A 21,520-nucleotide genomic window follows, 5' to 3' on the forward strand; every position below is an offset into this window, starting at 1 on the left:
AAGTTAATCTCAAGCACATATAGGTCATTCGTTTCTGGACGATTTTTACGTAACGGAATTGTATTCTTTTTAATTTAATTAATTAATATGACAATTTGAAACTGCTATTTTATTTTGATTGTACACGGCTTAAAATATGGTGTGTGTTTATTTAAAACCACAGGACCAATGCGTATCTCTTGCTCGGAGGTTTGTGGCTTGTTCGACCACACTTCAATGCTAAAATTTTGTAAGGATTTAAAAGAATACATTAAATATAATTCTAATAATATAGATTCTACCAAGAAAATTATATTTTATTTAATATTTTCTCAACATTATATATTCTTAGATTCGGTGTATTTTTTATTTGTTACAGAAATTATTTTTATATTTATATTTCAATTAAAAAAGCTCCGTAGAATATATTGATAAGATTTTCTATAGTTTTACGTCTATAAGTTTTGGCAATGAATACCGTTTTACGGATAAATCCAATAGGGTTTTTGTTGCATCGTTCTAGAATATAAAATAAAAATGTATATTTAATTAAAATAAATAAATAAAACGGGAGAGGAGGGCTTAGCCCAGCAGTGGGACATTTAAAGGCTATTTTGACTTTTATAATTTATCAATGTTTATCCTGAAAATATAAAAAAAAAAATACCAAATAAAACCGAATTCAAATAACATCCTGAGAAAATAAATTATATGTATTCGAGTCCATATAAAAAACATACCGTACTTTTTCATCCAATTTCAATGGGATCAAACAGGAAGTATACTCTCCCAAACAGAAAATAATTATTTTCCAATTCGGTCCATAAATGAAGGAGTTAACAAACATAAAAAACTCAACTGAAAACACATTCTTCTTCATTTGCAGTCGATGTTCAGGACGGTTACAAAATTGGTCTCCTAATTGTATTTTGAATTACTTGATCGAGGTTGTTATCATGCATGCGATTAGGCTCGCATTGGGTTAAACCGTGAGCGAACTCTAATCCGTCAACACCTTTAACTAAAGCCTCATGGGTGACAGCACATTGACAATGTAAATGAACTCCTGGCTGAATTTCGACTACAACGGATAATATCAAAGCCTGTCCAACTAAGTAGAAGGTATTGTTATATATTAATAATCTTATATATAGGAATTGCAACCTATCAAGAATATATAAGACACAGAATAAACAACAATTAATTTCAATTACATTTCTATGAATTTTTACGACTCCTACAATTTGTTCTCTCTGACACCCTTTAGATCTGTATTCAGTAGTGAACTACGTCACGTCTACCGTGCTTTATCTTTATCTATTTATAAAGAAGGAAATATTAGATGATTTGTAGATTTGTTTGTAATAGATAAACTCAAAATCTACTCAATATTTTTTTAAAAATTCTTTCATCTGAGTAGAAAAAATGTTTTTATATGCTTAGGTGGCTAACGCTGGCTAAACTTTAAGAAGTTTACAGAGATGTCCGTGACAGCATGTGTCAACTTTTCAAAATAATTATTTATTACAAATTAGTAAAAAAACTATAGTTTGTTTGCGAAGCCATTTTGTCTAATTCATTGCTATCCCTTATTCAGATAAATATGTTATCTGAATAAGGGATCTATAATAGCAACATTCGGCATTTCATATTGATAAAAAAATTAGTAAATTAACGCCGATTAAATAAAAACAAAGTTGAGCGAGCCATACAGTAGTCGCATAGGATCATCTTACACCTCACCTTGGTATTAAGCAACCTTATATACTCTCGGAAAATAGGTTGGTACATCTGACAGCCAACAAATTAAAATACTGAGTAAGACTTCTTCTTCTTCTTCTTCTTCTTCGAATGTTTCATTACTGAAATTACTTTCATCGATGTGTCGACTAGTGGTGCATATCGATAGTCCAATATCTATAGTTAAGGTGTTAGCCATAGTATTGATAGTCTATCGATAGTATCGTCACGTGTCAATACTATCGATAGTATCGACAGCTCCCCATGAGGAATACTATCGATAGTATTGCAAACCATTACCTTTAACCTAAACTATCGATAGTCCAATACTATCGATAGTATCGAATAGTCCAAATAGCGATAGTTCTGCAACGCTAGTGTCGACCAGCTTCCTCCACACCACTGTGACCTCGGCCAGTCTCAGGGCAGTGGAATATTGAGGCCTGTTATATTTTGAATTTAGTCAGACCAGCGGGTAGCTAATCGACCGCGTGATCCCTTTGATTTTCCCTACTACAACCAGCTTATCCAGACTGTCTGGTTGTCCGGGCAATATGACCAAAATATCTTGGAACTCGTTGGTAGCATATAGTGGATAGCCTGGTAGTTATCCTCAGTTGGTCGAGAATAGACTTCTTGGTTCTTTTTGCTGAGTAAGACGTTGTATTCGTAATACTGGATCAATAATTATTGAAACGATATCTGGGTGATTCGTAATAATGATTCTGAGTACCAATCTACATAGTCAACATCAATCGGAATTACATTTTATTTATCAATATCAAGTGAACTGGTGATGTAGTAAGGGTCACGGGAAACCACTGGATACGGGTAGAGCAAAACCAACTATTGTGGAGATCCTTGGTAGCCTTTGTTCGCAATGGACGTCTTCCAGCTGAAATTAATAAATGAATGAAAAAAAAATTGTTTACTGTTACTTGTTGATTGGGCTTTATGTAAGCCCGTCTTTGGAGGTGTTCCACTCATCAGGTATTCTACAGCCAAAAGGACTTTTTATTGTGTTCCGGTTTGAAGGTTGAGTAGAAGACGTAACAACTTAGGTCCCATGGTTGGTGATGCAAAGACGATGTAAGACATGGTTAATATTTCTAACAGGGCCAGGGCTGATCACTTACCAAAAGGTGTCCAATATGCAAGTCTTCCTTTTTTTTTATTAATAAAAAATAAAATAAAAAATATCTCAAGTATCTGAATACTTACGTATCTCACCAACACGGCATCAACGATAGCAAGAAAGACTATTGTTGTTCATAAATTACAATGTCCAATTTATATCGTCCCGTTCTCAAAAACCAATTTATTTCTTATGAATAATAAAGTTCTCATTTCTTACTTTCCTCAAAAGAAGTCAAAACAACATCAATTTGATGCGTCTTCTAAAAATTTCATCTCAAGAACTGTCTTGGGAGCTCCCTATTACAAGTACGTAATGCCTCCGTAATTGCTTTCCGTTTTCTCTAAGGGTATTAAAGTCGCCTTGAAATACCTTTGATCAAAATGTATAGCTTATAATTTTTTTTTATTGAATAATTTATAGTTTTTATCATATATTTTTAGCGTACTGTAACAATGGATACTACGAAAGAAAAAAAAATATGAAGTAAAATTTGCAAGCTTTGTTGTGTTTGTTGGCCCTTATTTATCGGATCCCTTATATACCGATCGCCTCCTGGGCTTCTATTCATATTCCATATATGTATTTAATTAGATTGACAAAAAAAAGACCCGCTGAGTTTCTTTCGCCGTATCTTCTCATGTCAGGGATCTCCTTTTCCGAACCGGTGTTAGTGTTTAATTTGACTATCAATAAGTAAGTGTAATGCTTGAATATTGAATAAAAGAATTTGAGTTGAGTTTGTATTTTATAATAAACTATGAAGGTTCGAACTACATTGGAACGAAAAGTTCAAGACTTACTTGGTTGATAAATGTTATTACGTCAAGGATTTCTTGGATGACACCATAGACACTTGAACGTAGCTTTTCTAGCTGATAGGTTCATTGTTACTGGCCTGATTTATTAATGCAATACATTATTACAAGTTATTAAATCTGATCAATTTTGTACAATTAGATTTCATATCGTATAATATTGTATGCGTTTGTAAAGCAAGACTTTAGCGATCTGTAGTGGGATCCTGTAAGAAGAAAGTCGAATCTCATCGTAGAACACGAGCGTCACTTTGACTACAATAATTATAAAAGTTTACAGGGTACGAGTAATCACCGTAAGTCAGTTGTCATAATTTCACAAATGATATGCGAAATTAAACCTTAGAGATTAACACTTAAGAACATTATTATATTATATTCATTGTCACTTTTTGTTACCTTTTCAATTCAGAGTACGATTTCATATAGACATATGCTCTTTAAATTATTTATTTTAAGAAGACGTAGGAACAAATGTGTCCCCTGATGGTAACTGATCTCTGTATACACGGGCATTGGAAGTAATATAAACCACTTCTGACACAGTCAATGATTGAATGATCGAATGAATGAATTTATTTTTTATCTCCAAAGGTTACAAAAATAAGTCTTATAAATTATCATATACTGAGACTGGTTGGTATAATGTGCGTGTTGGTTTCTCTCCTTACACTGAATCACCATTTAAGAATATAACGATGTATAATATCATAAATAATATGTGGTTGATTAACTGGTTAATACCCATCTGGATGGATTTATTGAAATCCCTACTAGTAGATGTAGCCTGAGTTAGTAGAACCTTTTTCAGCAATTTATGGAAGTAAAATTCTGTCTTACTTTTTAAAGCACTGGAGTGTAAACACTAGCAACTCTTAGATTCCGGAATGCTGCTGAGAATATATGGCCTGTCTTGAGATTTGAACCCATGACCTGTACCCTTATAAGTCAGTCACTAGACCAAACCAAGAAAGTGAAAAGCAATAAAATATTGTTGATTGTGCGTCACTCAAATACAATGAGAAATAAACGAACAAAGAGACCTATTTTACGGGTTATAAATATTCTATTGTAAGGTATCTCATTTTGTTAAATAAACATGGAACAATTTGGTATCAATGTACGTAGGACAATTTTATTATGATTTTTTTTTACGTAATTTTACACTCACTACAGTTGATATGGCGTAATGGTTAGAATCTTACTGGTACCAAAGCAAGTGCCACTAATTTCTTATTTTTTAATTTGTATTTATAGTTCATCTCGTAACCCATATTTGTGTAACGAATCTTTGCTCTATATATATTCTTTGCACTCAGTTATAGTTATGATACATGTATTTATTTTTAAGAAAATAATAATAAAATCTTATTATTATTTTATCCTACGAGATGGTTTTTCAAATTATAGCCGCCATGAGCCCGCGTGTAAAACACCTGGACCAATGTTAAAATTATTCAAATCAGAGTAACAGTTTTTATTATAAAGGAATCTTATTTAGCAAATATATAAATTGTCTAAATTTAACTAAGACATATGGATACACATCCATCAATCCGTGGAAAATGTAACGTTGAAGGTATGGTTGAATGTTGTGTCATAAAGATAAATATATATGTATGTATTTATTATTTCAATTAAAAAATCTTATGAGTTCAAATAAAAAAAAAATGGCGGAGTTGATGTTGAAAATTTGAATATTTTTTCAACATTACAAAATAGATTTTGCGAAAACAGCAAATCTATGTGCAAATATAAATAATTAAAAAGAAAGCTGGTCATATTTGTTATGGAATGTTAAATTTATATATGCTTAGATACAAAATTTACAAAAATAACAATTAAGTTAAGAAATGTACCAAGATACAAGAATCACAAATAAGTCAAGTTTATTAAACTTAAACCAAAACACTAAATACTTGTAAACTTAATGACACAATAAATGTAATATTTGTTATTGTTTCAATGTTTTTTTTTAATTAAGGTTTTGAATGTCAATTTATTTTTTATATTATTTAAGAATATTATAAATTTTAATTAAATCCCGTGTGGTTCGAACGTAGCTGCAAAAATAAATATGAAATAATTACATACCAAAATCCAGTTAGTTAAATGAGTTTCCTAAAATCCATCTCCGTCTTCAAACTATGAGTTTTTCAAAAGTTAATCTCCGCTCAAATAATTTTAATATTCCAAACGACTTACCTGGTCAAACCCGGTTATTTCCCACAAATAACGAAATGCATCAATTTCTGAATTTCTGGGAAATATTCTTAGAATTCCCTGTAAAGAATCACTCTAAAGAATCATTGTTACGAAACAGGACAATTGAAATAAATACAAATTTCCAAAACATATACAAAACAAGGCAACAAATGTATGAATTAATTTTAATAATCCAACAAGGATTTACTTAAATTTCTTTAAAATAGAACACATCGTTCTTTCAAACAAATTTTTTCAAAGTTTAAAATAAAACAATGTTTTAAAAACTTCGAAAATAAATGTAAGTGAAATTACGACTTAAAAACCGGAAAGAAAATGAAGCCTTCGACAAATGTCAAAACTCATCTCAAAGATAAAATATCACAATTAGGTCAAGAATGCATAATGCAGTTTTTATGCATTTTATTTCAAATGTCAAAGTTAGCGGTAATTTTAAAATTATGAATAAATATCACCTTAGAATCACTTGTCAAAGTCAATGGACAGATGGCATCTAATAATCTAAGTTAATTCAATAATTTTGTCGAATTTATTTTAAATTAGCGACCCGCCCCGGCTTCGCACGGGTGCAATGCTGCCACTAAATATACTTCAGAATGTCTTACAACGTTCACAGTTCTTCAGTCGTTAGACAATACAAACGCTATGTCCCTGCGTTTTAAATCTGTAATATATTCGTAAATGATCCATTGATCCATATTAAATGCACAATGTATTTAAGATACTTAATTGGATAAGGATTGATGCTGTATTGCTTAAAATCGCTTCGAAAATAAGCCATTATTTCTCGTAAAAAGTAAGGGATAAAAAACAGTTATTGTGGGTTATTCCTAAGAAATAGAAATATACCATCGCGGATTTTTTTAAGACCCTTTTAAGGTGTATTGTACACCTTAAAAAGGTTTGAAAATTGTAGTATATTAGTTTGATCTATCTCGTAGGATTGAACCAACGCGGCGTTTGCAATGTAAGCGCAAAAAATGTGGTAATTTACGACATCACTTCAGAAACCTTTAAAATTATCAGTGTTTCTCTACTATATTGTGCATGTATTATACGTATAAACCTTTCTCTTGAATCAAGCTATCTATTAAAAAAAGCGCACCAAAATCCGTTCTGTAATTTTAAAGATCTAAGCATACATAGGGACAGACAGCGGTAAGCGACTATGTCATGATGTTATAATCATGATCCAAAATTACGTTACACACAGCGTCTTGGAAAAGTAGTGTACAGTACGCCCTTTGCCCAGCAGTAAATATTTACTGGTTATTTTGTTTTATTTTACATTGAAAATAAATGCTCAAAAATTCATTCAACGTTCTGTCATAACATCTATCAATCATGTACCAGGGTAACATAAATTACAAAGAGTTCGCTCGAATCCTAACCCATTCATCGTTTTCCTTCATAGCTGCTATCTTTCTCGCCCATCTTCTCGCCCTTAAATATCCGTTGTCCTAATGTAGTGGAAAGATTACACTTATTTTCGAAAGCTTACATACTTATTTTGAAATGAAATATTGTATTATATTAATAGAAATTAATCCTATATATTACTATTTTTCCTATCGTTTATTTTAACGCCAAGGCTCGAATGGATTCTTCCTAATCTCGTTGTTAAAGTTATGTTATTTGTCCTAAATGTTTTACAATGCAGGTTTTTGTGCGGCCTGGTTTGGTTATATAAGATCCAACTCCTCAGATAAACCACACAATATGTGTGGTTTACAACTATATAGAAGGCTACAGATTTTGAGGCTCCTGATTCAAGCCTAAGTGGGACTGTGACAGGTTTTTCTATCGAGACTATTCTCAGCAGCAATTCGAAGTGTGGAAATTAGCAGAGTATAATTATGTTAGGCTTAAAGAAACGAAAAAACTCATTGAGCAAAAAAAACATGTAAATGTTTGTAAATGCATAGAGGCTTAACTTAACTTTTTACTTTAATTCACAAATGCACAAAAATGTAGCTGAATGTAATGTAATAAAATGTACGCTATACAAAATTCATTATTAATCACACTTTGAAATAATTTCAAAGAAAAACACAAGTTTGAAATAATTTCAAAGAAATCAAAGTATGTAGACCAACAACGTCTCATAATTCATACAAGCGTGTTTATTACAGTATACCTAAATGACCCAGTTAACGAGACAACAGAGTAAAAATGATTTATGTGTTCCTGGAACCAACGAATGGTTTTAATTCACGCGTATAAGATAATCCCTTTGTTACGTTAAGAAAAGTTTACGAGCAGAAAAAAGTCTTCGTTCCTTTTTTGAATTCATTTTTTGGAAGGAAAATGGGAATGATACTTACTAGTCGGTTTTTTTATACAATTGATAGGCCGAGGGATAAATGGGCAACCTGATAGTAAGTAGGCAGTTAATGGTGAGTACCACCCATAGACATTAAGAAATATTTACCATTACTTAAAGATCCAACAACCTTGGGAGCTATGATGTTATATTCTTTGTGTCTGTAGATACCCTGGTTCATTATACCTTAAGATTGGAACACGTTACCAAGTTTTGCTGTTTCGCGGTAGAGTATATGACAAGTTCATGGTACCTACCCAGATAGGCATGCTCAAACTTGGAAAACTTCATACTGGCTTCGTCACTTCAAACACCGTCTCTTCGTTTTCTCTGCCTGTAATTATATTGGCTGATTCCCATTTCAAATCAGATCAATCAAAAGCCGAAAAAGATTTAAATTTATAATAGTATCAAAAATATATTTATGTCTGCTTTTATAAGCAGTTTTGTATAATAAATTAAATGTAGAACTAGTATCGGTTTGTAATGACGATTTTAGAGAAGAATTGGAAAGAAGTCTTAAGATAGATTTTTCTACCAATTAAATTAAATACCTACATGTGGCAGAGAATTTCATTTGTAATATATATTGATACTATATAGCTCACCGTTCTTATTTACAGTAAGGGTTTACCCAAAAAAAAAAAACTGAAAATAGAATCTTACAAAGAAAATTTTATTTTTGGGTCAGGAACCTTTGATGTACGCAGAACAATCAACCAAAATTTTGACGACATAGAATAAATCGCGTAGAACCGCGTAGAGCACAAAAATACAAATGTTCATTTTTATTAATTAAGACGAAGATCTTACCTAATGAGTCAAGTTATTAAATTTTACTTTGCGGTTAAATTAATTTCACCACTTAAAACCTTTTAACGGCTAAAGATAAAATAAGATTGATAATCTTCGAAACCTTTTGAGCTAAACGCTTAAAAAATAATTAGACGAGTTTGTATAAAAATAAGAATTACCAAAACTAATTTGGGCGTAAGTTTAAACATAATTTACCGAATCGGCATCTTTAGTATTATTTATCTCCGACGTAATAAATCTCGGCGAAGTTACTTCGATATAACTTCGTAACGTCTAACTTCTCGAAATTGTATATCAATACTGTAGAGTTGTTTATTTTCAAGAATTTCGCTGCCTTGAGAGGTTGAAGATTGGGTATTACATGGTGATGAATTGTTTTAAAAGTTTTAATATTTTAATACTACATGGGTAGTATTAATTTTTAATAATTTTACTATTAAATAATTTGTATGAAAATATTTATGCTACATCAAATAAGGTATACAGTGTGTAACTACCTATAGATGGCACTGTAGCACTTCACATTATTTCCGTTCTAACGATCACCAATTGGCACATATGAATGCAGTCAACAACAAATGAAAAAAATATTCCACCTGAAAATTGAACTTGCTAATCGTCGCGTAAATATTGCTAGCATTCTTGCTAATATTCCAAACGATCATGTTCAACAGAGCTCTTATTTACATCGTTATGTCAGCTTATGTTAAATCACTACATAAGCTGCCTTTGCAATGGGTAATATAGGTAAAACTGAGATTAAAAAGATTGATCCATTTACACTGAATGACTTCAAAAGCTATATTACTTAGGAGACTAGACAATATCCACTTATGTGCGATAATAAAGGAAAATTAATTCAATTTTATTGCTAAGTGCCAATTACTTGTAGAAAGGAGAACTGTTTGTTCAATGTCATGTAGAATTTAGAAGACATGAATAATAATCAATGTCATCAAGAGTACAGCATCGATTTCATCATTAAGGCATATGATTTCCTCCTATCGGGAGAAGTATCTGTGCCCTTTTATTTTCTTTTTTTTTGACATTAACAGCTTGTAAATTTCCCACTACTCTCTCTCTCCTCTCCTCTCTCTTTGAGGAGAAAGTTTCGGACATATTCCACCACGCTGCTCCAATGCGCTTTGGTGGATACACATGTGGCAGAAGTTCGTTGAAATTAGATACATGCAGATTTCCTCATGATGTTGTCCTTCACCGCCGAGCACGAGATGAATTACAAACATAAATTAAACACATGAAAATTCAGTGGTGCTTGCCTGGGTTGAACCCGTAATCATCGGTTAAGATGCACGCTTTCTAACGCTTGCAGTGTCTATATTTATGATAGAAGACTCTTAGTATCTGGTGACCGAATTGCTTACCGGCCTTCATAAGATAAATTAAACAATATTAAATATAAATTTTCGGATTTTAAGTCCCAAGAATTCAGTCGGTATGTTTTAAAAGTCCATCATTATATGTATTTCTTTTTTCGTTTAAATATTATTTGAAGTATACTGTTTTGTGATATGTTTATTTGTCAATTATTATAATATTTTCACTCCGAATATTGAGTATTTTTTACGCCAATAATACTGATTTATTTCGTGAATATTCTGCAAGAAAGTAAATCAATGATGCGTATTCAATTTACGGCATCCTCAAGTATTTCGACACTTCAGTTGGCCCGACTTTTAATAATATTCAGGGAATTTTTGAATAACAATATTCCGTCTAACGACTTTTCCCTTTTTTTAGTAGAGAATAAAAATTAAATAAACTTGTCATGTTCATCCAATTTGCGAATTTTGAATTAATTATAATATTGTTAAAATAAAGTTTCTTTTATTACTCTAAGTTAAACGTGACGTTCAGAAACCAGATTAAGATGCCACTTATATTACCAGACATCTCCTGTAGTTTCTCCAGCCTCTGTATATCTTATATAAATTGTATTACGTTATTTACATAAGAATTATTAACATTAAGATCTTAACTTATATAAATTGTATAAATCTTGACCGCGCGGAATGGTGGCAGGCATGCTAGCAGCATTTCCCCGTTGAATCGCAATTCCAATCCTCTGGGCAAAAAATGAACCAGCCCTGCCATCAGTAGAGGCAATAAAGCTAGGAATATATAAAATATATTTTGCTATATCTGTTTGTGATTAATAGATTTAACCCTCGTTTTAAGGGATAGCCATTGATACATTTTAATAAAGAAAAATGATTTATGTTTTCTTTCTTTCCTGTTGTAAAATAATAAAAAAATCAATTCATATTACACGCATTACATAAAAATTTTTCAATTTCACTAAAACAACTCCTAAATGTTGATTTTTAAATTCGACCTTGAACTTTTACTCTCATCAAAATCCTCTCGAAAAACTACCTGTCACGAATATTTATACGATATAAACTTTGAAGTGCAGTTACAGAAGTTTCCGGCAAACTAAATATAATATACTGGTTACATTAATGTACAAACTTAGAATGTCTTCGCCACAAATTGATTTAAACTAAAGGAACATTTAGTTCTAGGACAACTTTAAGTAGACTTGATTGGTGACTAGTGCATTTTACAAACTATTGTTAACAATCGACTCGACGTCCTGCCGCAAAATGCAAATATTTACAGACTGATTCTGCAGATTCAAACATATCTTTTAATATACTTATTAGAATGTTATGTTAAAAAATATTATGTTGATAGTTTTTTTTCCGGAGGATTGGAATTGTAATTCAAAGGGGATATGTTGCTAGCATTCGTGCCACCATTCCACGCGGTCATTATTTGTACATTGTATGTTTAATATTTATTTGTTTTTTGTTTATAAGGCTGGGCGGACGGGCAAACGGGCGGTGTGGTATGGTAAGTGGTCACCAATGCCTAAATACATTGGACATTAAGAAGTATTAATCATTACTCATACCACCAATGCACCACCGACCATCTTACCTAATAAAAATCGTGTATACTTTCATTTACATATTGTATGTTTAATTTATGAATATGGTAGGTAGGTTTTTCTATTTTTATTTTATAATATTGGTTGACGGACGACCAAATGGGCCACCTGATGGTAAGTGGTCACCATCGCCCATAGACAATGGCGCTCTAAGAAGTATTAACCATTCCATACATCGCCAATGCGCCACTAACCTTGGGAACTACGATGTCATGTCCCTCGTGCCTGTAGTTACACTGGCTCACTCACGCTTTAAACCACAACACAACAATACTGAGTACTGCTGTTTGGTGGTAGAATATCTAATGAGTAGGTGGTACCTGTCCAAATGAACTTGCACAAAGTCCTACAACCAAGTAAATCAGTTAGTAAAGTTTTCATTTAAGAAGTTACATCCATAACAGTGGTTGCTTTCAATTCAATTTAATCTTGTAACATGATTCAAAAGTACTTGAACCTAATTGAAAATATAATATTTGGATTTTCTATCGTAGTTCATAAACGTAACAATTCAAGCTTAAAAATTATTCTACATAGCGAGTTTTAAACACAAGTTATCAAGTTTGTTAACAAAATAAATGTATTTGTATATAGGAACATATGAACAGACTGTACACGTCAATAGTTTTATGAGCTATCGTATCTGAGCACTATTTTTTTAACTCAGCTGTGATAGTTTATTTTGTTTTCAAACAACGGGACACTGCGGTTGGTAAACTTTTCATTTCTCATAAATAAAATATAACCGAGTCATTGTTCTGACGGTCTTTTGCGTGGAGGTTTATTTATATACCGAATATTAATACTTCTTGCTGAACTGTGGCTGTTGCTTTACCCACGCGTTATTTATAAAATACAAACTTCCAACCCCAATTTCACTCCCTTAGGGAGTTTCGTAGAATCCATCTGCACTTTATAAATAACTTACCTGGCAAAATTTTAAGCTTGTAGGTGCTCGTCCTGGCTTCACACCGGCTTATTGTGGAGTTCCGGTTTGCAGAGTGAGTGAGCTAGTGTAACAAGAGACGCAAGGGACGTAACATCTTAGTTCCCAAGGTTGGTGGCGATGTAAGGACTACTTACCATCAGGCGACCCATTTTCTCTACCGTCTACCTTTGTCATAAAAATACTACCAATGAAATAAGGGGTACAAAGTAAAAAATAAGAATATAAAAAATCTGTTTTTAACGTTACCAATAACATTTAATGACTTGTTAAAAAAATCTTGATGAATAAGGCGTATAACTCGATAAAAGATTATGTAGATGATAAAAAAGTGTGTCCTTTCTTGCGTCATCTTTTAAGTAGAATCTACATTCCGAACCGGTGGAAGCTTTAAATTTAATATTATCATGTAAAATGAATGATTCAAAAGTGCTAAACTATATTTTGATTTAATTGGTTTGACCGAAATGGGCCAGTAGCTTCGACGATTGCGAGTTCAAACGGGGGTGAGCACTACTGAGATTTCATATGATTAAGTCATCTCATGCTCAGCGTTGAAAGAAAACCTCGTGGGGAAACCCACACGTGTCGAATGAAAACTTATCAGTGATGTTTGACATTATAGGGGAGGCTTTAGTCCAGCTCCGAACGTTGACATTAAGCAACGGGCTAACGCATCGGCGTCTCGTGATGTAAATACCAGCGCATTCAGAAAGGAATATAACTCTGCCTCTAGATCTTTCCAAAACGTGATTGCTAAGGCGAAGACGGAGTACATTGGCAGAATTAGCGAAAGACTGGTGCGCATCCCTTCAGGAACACGTGCGTTCTGGTCTCTCGCTAAGGCTGTCTTAGGGAATTTCTGTCAGCCCTCTTTTCCATCTTTACACATAGACGGTGAGTCATTGGCCCATACAGTGAAGGAGAAAGATGATCTTTTAGGCTCTCTCTTTGCGGTGAACTTGACATTGGATGACCGAGGATAGTCACTACCAACAATCCCGCGGTGTGATACCACGATGCCAGAGGTTAAATTCCGGCAAAGTGCAGTTCGTAAAGCACTTCTTTCCTTGGACATTCATAAGTCGAGTGGACCCGATGGCATCCCTCCAATCGTGCTACGAACTTGTGCTCCCGAGTTGGCGCCGGTCTTAACGCGTCTTTTCCGGCAATCCTATGCATTCGGCATCGTTCCGAACTCCTGGAAGACAGCTTTGGTGCATCCGATTCCTAAAAAGGGCAACCGCTCAGACCCGTCCAATTATAGGCCCGTAGACATCACCTCCTTGTTCTCCAAGGTAATGGAGTCCATTATAAACTGCTAGCTCCTGCGGTACCTAGAGGAGTACCAGCTGATTAGCGACCGCTGGAACGGTTTCCGTTGCGGTCGCTCAGCCGATGATCTTCTAGTTTACCTTACTCATAGATGGGCGGAAGCAATTGAGAGCAAGGGGGAGGCATTAGTAGCCAGTCTGGACATAGCGAAGGCCTTCGATCGCGTGTGGCACAAAGCGCTTCTTTCGAAGCTTCCTTCCTATGGGCTTCCCGGGAAATTACTCAATTGGATTACCAGTTTTTTGGCAGATCGGAGCATCAAGGTCGTTGTCGACGGTGCATGCTCCGACTTACAATTCGTCAATGCTGGTGTTCCACAAGGCTGCGTTCTATCACCCACTCTGTTTCTTCTGCATCTCAATGACTTGTTGCAAATCAGTAACATTCACTGCTATGCAGACGACAGCACCGTAGACACCTCATACACTGGCCGTGTTAATATTTCTGGGGAAAACGTCGAAGAAAACCGGAACTAAACCTAGTCCATTTCAACCCCAAAAAGACGCAAGTTTGGGCGTTAACTACTAAAAAAACACCATTTGTCGTATCTCCACTATTCGAGAACATTCCGTTAGCCGATACAGCTAGTATCAGAATACTTGGCGTCGATATTTCGAGCCTCGTTCAGTTCCGCGGTTAATTGGAAGGCAAAGCCAAATTGGCATCAAAAAAGCTCGGTGTGTTCAGCAAGGCAAGACAGTATTTCACGTCGGCCCATCGTCTAAGACTATACAAGGCGTAAATTCGGCCTCACATGGAATACTGCTCTCACCTCTGGGCGGGTGCTCCCCAGTACTAGCTCCTTCCATTTGACCGTATTCAACGTAGAGCGGCTCGAATTATCGACGATCATGCCCTTTCCGATCTGCTTGATCCTTTGACTTTGCGTAGAGATGTTGGATTGCTCTGCATCTTCTAAAGAATTTTTCACGGGGAATGTTCCGAGGAATTGTTCGGATTAATCCCGGCTGCTGAATTTCACCTTTGGACATCTCGTCAAAATTCCAAATATCACCCGCACCACCTAGATGTCCGAAAATCCACAACAGCGCGATTTTTAAGACATTTTCTTCCTCGCACAACCACTCTGTGGAACCAGCTGTTTTTCCGGACCGATACGACTTGGGAATCTTCAAGAAAAGAGCGTACGCCTTCCTGAAAGGCCGGCAACGCACCTGCAAGCCCCCCGGTGTTGCAGATGTCCATGGGCGGTGGTTGTCACTTTCCATCAGATGAGCCTCCTGCTCGTTTGCCACCTCTAACATATAAGCCCATAAGGGAGTTTCAGTCGTTAATTGCTTACGTTGAGACATTTAAAGTTCTGAGATCTGTATTGAGATTTAAGAAGAGTTAAAATTTGATTTAACATTTGAGATATTCTGTGCGAATTAAGTTGATATATTTTTGTGTTACAATTAAAACTTACCAGGTCGAAAACTATTTTGACTCGCAAATGCAATTCATAACTGTGTAGATTACAGGTCTAGATTAGATATAGGTAAATTTATAATGTAATATTACACTTGATGCATTTGTACAAGGTACCACCTGGTCGGGTACCACGCACTCATCACGTTTTCTACCACCAAAGTGGTATACTTATTGTGTTCTAAAAATAATAGTTTTTAATCCGACGCCGACATACTCAAATAAAAGAATACGAAGTAAAAATAATATACACCAAAGGCACGGACGACTTTTCTATAGAAATATGATAAGGAAAAAAAACGTGTTCCAGTTTGATGAGTGAGCCAGTTTAATAACCGACGCAAGGAATTTAACATCTTAGTACGGTGAGAAAGGGTGCATTTATGATTGAAGGATTTTTTAAATATTTATTATAGTGCCACTGTCTAAGGGCAGTGGTACCCACTTATCATCAGGTGGCCCATTTACCCCTCAACTGCCTATTATATATAAAAAAGGGTTAGGAAGTAATAACAAAGGGAGAGAGTTGTTTTCTCTTCTGATACCACTGATGTCACGAGGTAATTGCCCAGTCGATGACGACTTCCGTGGTCGAGTAGTGTGTACACCGGTTTTTATGGGTACGCCACTCCGAGGTCCCGGGTTCGATTCCCGGCCGAGTCGATGTAGAAAAAGTTCATAGTTTTCTATTTTCTCTTGGGTCTGAGTGTTTGTGGTACCGTCATTACTTGTAATTTTCCATAACACAAGTGCTTTAACTACTTACATTGGGAACAGAGTAATGTATGTGATGTTGTCCATTATTTATTATTTATTTATTATTGATAACGATACATTAATCTATGTATTAACCCTAACTTCTGCATACTTACTTAAGCTTGACTGATTTTCAAATATATCTGGCGTGGCGAGGAATGCAGCTCCTACCCCTTGCGTAACGAAGAACGCGAACAGCATGTCTGTGGTTTGTTAGCTAAATTCCCTCTGCGCCTACTCATACTTAAAGTCCGCGAATTTGAATCAGTAATCTTTCGTTGTGATTGACGCGTTCTACCCACTTAGCCATAGACTGTATAATAAGTAACAGCCTGTTAATGTCCCACTAATGGGCTACGGCTTTCTCTCACTTGAGGAGAAGGTTTGGAGCTAATTCCACCACACTACTTGAAACAGAGATGAAATATAAATACAAATTAAACACATGTAAATTCAGTAACGCTTGGTTTGAATCCGCAAACATCCGTTAAAATGCAAGCTTCCTAACCATTGGGCCATCACGGTTCTATATTTCGAAGATTCAGTTATATATTTATTAAAATTAGATAACCTCGTTAACATTGCAAATGACAAATACGATAATATTATAATCATTTAATTATTAATTAGTTGATTATTATAATAATATATTTCATGCGTAACGAATTACTTACGCATTTGAACTTTACAACAGATGTAATATATTGTGTCATATTTTATAAACATACTAGCGGGTCGCACGCGAAAATTCGCGTTTAATCGACAGATTTTTACAAATTTCGAAACGCATGACATGGTTTTGTTTAGATTTAATTTCAGTAAACTGACGACTTCTGTTCGCACGTTTACGTTTGTTTTTTTTTTTTTTACATATATATACAGCCGTAGCGCCGCTCACTCCGGCCAGTAACTTTTCCCGCTCTCTAAAATTAATTTTAGAATATTGTTACAATTTAATAAATTGTTAAATCGTAACAATTTATTAAACTGTAATCAAGTATCCTCTTAATAGCTTAATTGCTCTTCAAAATAAGACTATAACCGATCTTTAATGTACAGCTATCGTCCCATAATCACTGGGTAGTTACGAGGAGTTATCGTGCTTTGTGCAAGTCATACTATTTTGGTTACTCTTAAAGTATAGCTGAAATTTCAAAATGTGATTTTGAGGATCTTTTTTTATAGCCTAGTTGGATGGTAGTAGTCACGATGATTGGCGGTACAATTTTATTGATGTTGAATGTAATGTATGGTTAAAATTTCTTACAGAACCTATGGACAGGGGTAATCACTAACCATCAAGTAGTCTCCACCACCCTCCTAACAAAGCTTTAAAAAAGAGGCTTATATTCTTTAAAAATAACCAAAATCAAACTTTCGTATCCTATGAATCCACCCAAAGCAGATGGATCGTGGTGGATCGTGGTGGATTAAGCACCATTTCCACTCAAAGAGAGATGATATTAGCCCAATAGCAGTTCCTTAACTTCTTAAGCATTTTTAATGACCGATATAGAATTAGTAGCTAACTCATTTCAAATAACTTTTAATATGATATTTACCATTAGAACAAATAACACAAAGATATAAAATAAAGTAATTTTAGATTCTATTGAATATATTAAAAGCAAACAGAGCACGATAAATAAATGAATAGCTAGATTCATAGAACTTCAATGAATGAACGACGCATGTCTGCAAGTCGGCTTTCAAACCTCAGTTTACGATAGACCATCGTCAGGCACGCGCGTCCTTTATTATACGCTACGTAAAGTTTCCGAACAATTATACACCGCGTAAATGATTTTAAATTATACATCGTGTAAAAATTGTGACACGTGATTTAGTGGAGTGTTCTTGTATATTTTGTTAAGTGAAGTTCTAGTCGAATGAGATTTGAATAACGGTAAGTTATATATTTATTCTAATCGATTAGTTTTATAATTAAAAACCTTTTTTTTTCATATTTTATCAAAGAATATATTTTTAGTACATAGTTTTATACATCTAAGCGATGGTTTAGTACAAGATGTCACTGTGAAGCCTTAATCGTCGACGTGAACTTTAAAATATTTTTGAAAGAACCGACTTAGGTTCTTTGCTACATTTTATAAAGAAAAGTAAAATTTTAAATATGAATACTTTTACTAGATTTTATATATTTTATTAAAATGTTGCTCTAGTAAGAAGGCTTAGTGGCGAAGAAGGTTTTGTTCCTAACATCGTGGTCTATCGCTAGGTTGCAGTGAGTCTCATAGTTCTATTAATAAGTATTTAATATTGAAGCCGGACTTAATTCGTGATAACATGCTCGGTAGGGTATCACAGTTAATTCTGATGAGAAGCAAATATCAAGTAAATACCTATGACTAATTTATTTAATTAAATTGTGATTTTATTAGACTGTTGTCTTTTTTATTTTATTAAATATAGGCGGTAGGTCAAATACTCTATCTTATGGTAAGTGGTCACCACCGCCCATAGACATTGGGACTACGTAATATTAACCATACATCGTCCATACGTCACTAACCTTGGGAACTAAGATCTCAAGTCCCTTGTGCCTGTAGTTACACTTGGGGGTAGAATACATTTTGAGTTGGTACTTATCTAACTAACCTAAACTACCATCAAGCCTGGGTTTAAAAAAAACAGTTGAGTGTCTACTGAACTACTTAACGAATAATTTACAGAGTCGTATTTTTTATTTGGGTCGCACATTAACTCCAAAGTACTGATATAAATTTATTTATACTCGTAAAATTATTGATTTGTATTTATAAATAGTCACAGGCAATCGTATCGTACAATTTGGCTAATATAGATAAATTAGCGGTTACTCGCTGCATCGACCGTGTGTTTTATTGATTATTCGCGCGAACTTGGAACTATTTGAAATGTTTCAAGCCTCAGAACTTTAAAACCCTACTATTAAGTACTCGCTTATTTAATATATGTACAAACTGAGTTTTCTTGATATTTTCGTCGTGTGGTATTATGTAATTTATTTAGTATTTTTTTCATGTAAATTTAATCGTATGGACCTTGAAAATATTTAAAGATATACCTTGTGAAATAGTTTGTTTAAATACCTTCTCATTCGACGACACTATAAATCAGAAAAAGATGCATTAGACGAAGATTAAAGTGATTGTAACCTTGTAACAGCCTGTATATATCTCGTGGAGAGGATTTGGAGTTTATTACACCACTAATAGATAAAAATCTGTCAGGTTTCTTCAAGATGTAATAAGCACGAGAAGAATTATATACGTGAAAACTCAGTAGTGCTTGATCGGGTTTTTTTTTTTTTATGTTTTAGGGCGTAATCAGCAGTTGAAAATTACTGGAATACCTCGACTTTAAGTTGTAACTTCGTCATTTTCTAAATCATTCAATCATTAATTATCCAATTGCATTGTCATCCAATGCCTCTCCCAGTATACGCCAAAGCTCCCGGTTCTCTGTCATCCGCATGCAGTCGGGTCCCATCATAATTTTTGACGGTGCCGGTGTACGTGTGCTGATCCATTGTTTCCACTCTAGGACTCATCTGTTCCACGTTATCAGCCCACTGCTACTTCAGTCTGATAATTCTGCAAACTCTGTCGGCAACTCCATTTGTTTTGTCCGTTTGTATTGTTGTTTCATCTTCGGATAATCTCATTTCTGAGACTCCCAGCATAGTGCGTTTTTGTTTAGGAAAGTCATCTTTCGGTAAGTGATCACCATCTCACATAGAAATTGAAGTTGCAGGAACTAGAAATCACACAATACCATTGCGCCCTTACCCTTCCTCACTCAATCGTTAAGTCAATACGAAGTATTACTATCTGTTTTAAATAACATATGAGGTCATTACTCAGACTGACCTTCAAAACGCCCTATGTTAAAAAAATTGGTATATATTTCTGATATTTTTCAGATCAAATAAGTATCTTGGTGTGCTTATACGAATATATAATCCTACCTTCAAGCACAAGTCTAAACGATTTCTTATTTTTTTTTTTTTTTTTTTTTTATTTATTTATTCTTTATTATTATTTTTCACACATGCATCAAATTATAAAAAAAATCGATTGAATTTTTTTAAACAAATTTTCACAAATCGGATACGTACATTAAAATCGCTTTTAAAATATATATTATAGAAATATGTTTGCTGGTTAAAAGATATCTTATATATAAGTACCTTCTGTTTGCGATTGAATGTTTTTAGGGTTTAATGTTCATTAAAATGATTCCAGTTTTTAACTTACCTAGTACAGTACAGGGCGTACTTATTTCTTAAAGGCCAGGAACGCACCTGCAAGCCCCAAGGTGTTGCAAATGTCCATGTTAGGCTACATATATTTTCCATCAAATGAGTCTCCTGCTCGATTGCCACATATATCATAAAAAATAGATATTACAAATCTGCAGTTTGTTAGCCTGACTGCTTTAATCTGGAACTAATCTAACCATACGATAAAAAATGTGATAAATAGATATTGACAAAGTTTGTAGATTATTAATAGCATCACGGTACAAACCACGGAGGCTGACATCGCACGGAACAGCTAATTTTATAATTAGGTTATTTTTTTAAGAAATCGGTAGATAAACATGCAAATAGGCCATCTAAGAAATGAAGTGGGCGCTTGAAAAGAAATTTTAATTATTCCTTACATCTCCAATGCGCCACCACCTAGGGAACTAAGAGACACTCTCCCGTCAAACCGGAAGACACCAATAAGAAGTGATATGATGAGTGGATGGTACCTTCCCTAATAATATCCGTATAGGTAACGCCTATTAATTATATATTCTTTCACCAAACAACAATGCTATATTGTTGAATTCCGTTTCAAAAGGTGCTTGGTTCAGTATAACTACAGGTAAAAACTCGTTACATCTTGGGTTCAAAGGTTGGTGACGATTGGATATGGTTAATATTTCCTACAGGGCCAATTACCAGTGACTTATCTAGTTTAAAGATTTTTTTAAGTCAATGAATAGTACACATAAATATATGTACAGAAGATAAGGATAATCTTATTATTAC

At 34.1% G+C, this 21,520-nt stretch overlaps 2 protein-coding genes across 2 annotated transcripts in view; both read left to right on the plus strand.

Moving 5' to 3' along the window:
- Nucleotides 1-21,520, plus strand: part of LOC113403186 (uncharacterized) — a 183,210-nt gene that overhangs the window by 110,908 nt on the left and 50,782 nt on the right. The gene's annotated exons all lie outside the window — the stretch shown is intronic.
- Nucleotides 18,217-21,520, plus strand: part of LOC113403182 (octopamine receptor Oamb) — a 144,614-nt gene continuing 141,310 nt past the window's right edge. Inside the window, exon 1 of the mRNA XM_026643646.2 lies at nucleotides 18,217-18,382. The gene's annotated coding sequence lies outside the window, so the exon portion shown is untranslated. The remainder of the gene's footprint in view (nucleotides 18,383-21,520) is intronic.

The sequence above is a fragment of the Vanessa tameamea genome, chromosome 24 (assembly GCF_037043105.1).
Source record: "Vanessa tameamea isolate UH-Manoa-2023 chromosome 24, ilVanTame1 primary haplotype, whole genome shotgun sequence".
Classification (NCBI taxonomy): Eukaryota; Metazoa; Arthropoda; class Insecta; order Lepidoptera; family Nymphalidae; genus Vanessa; species Vanessa tameamea.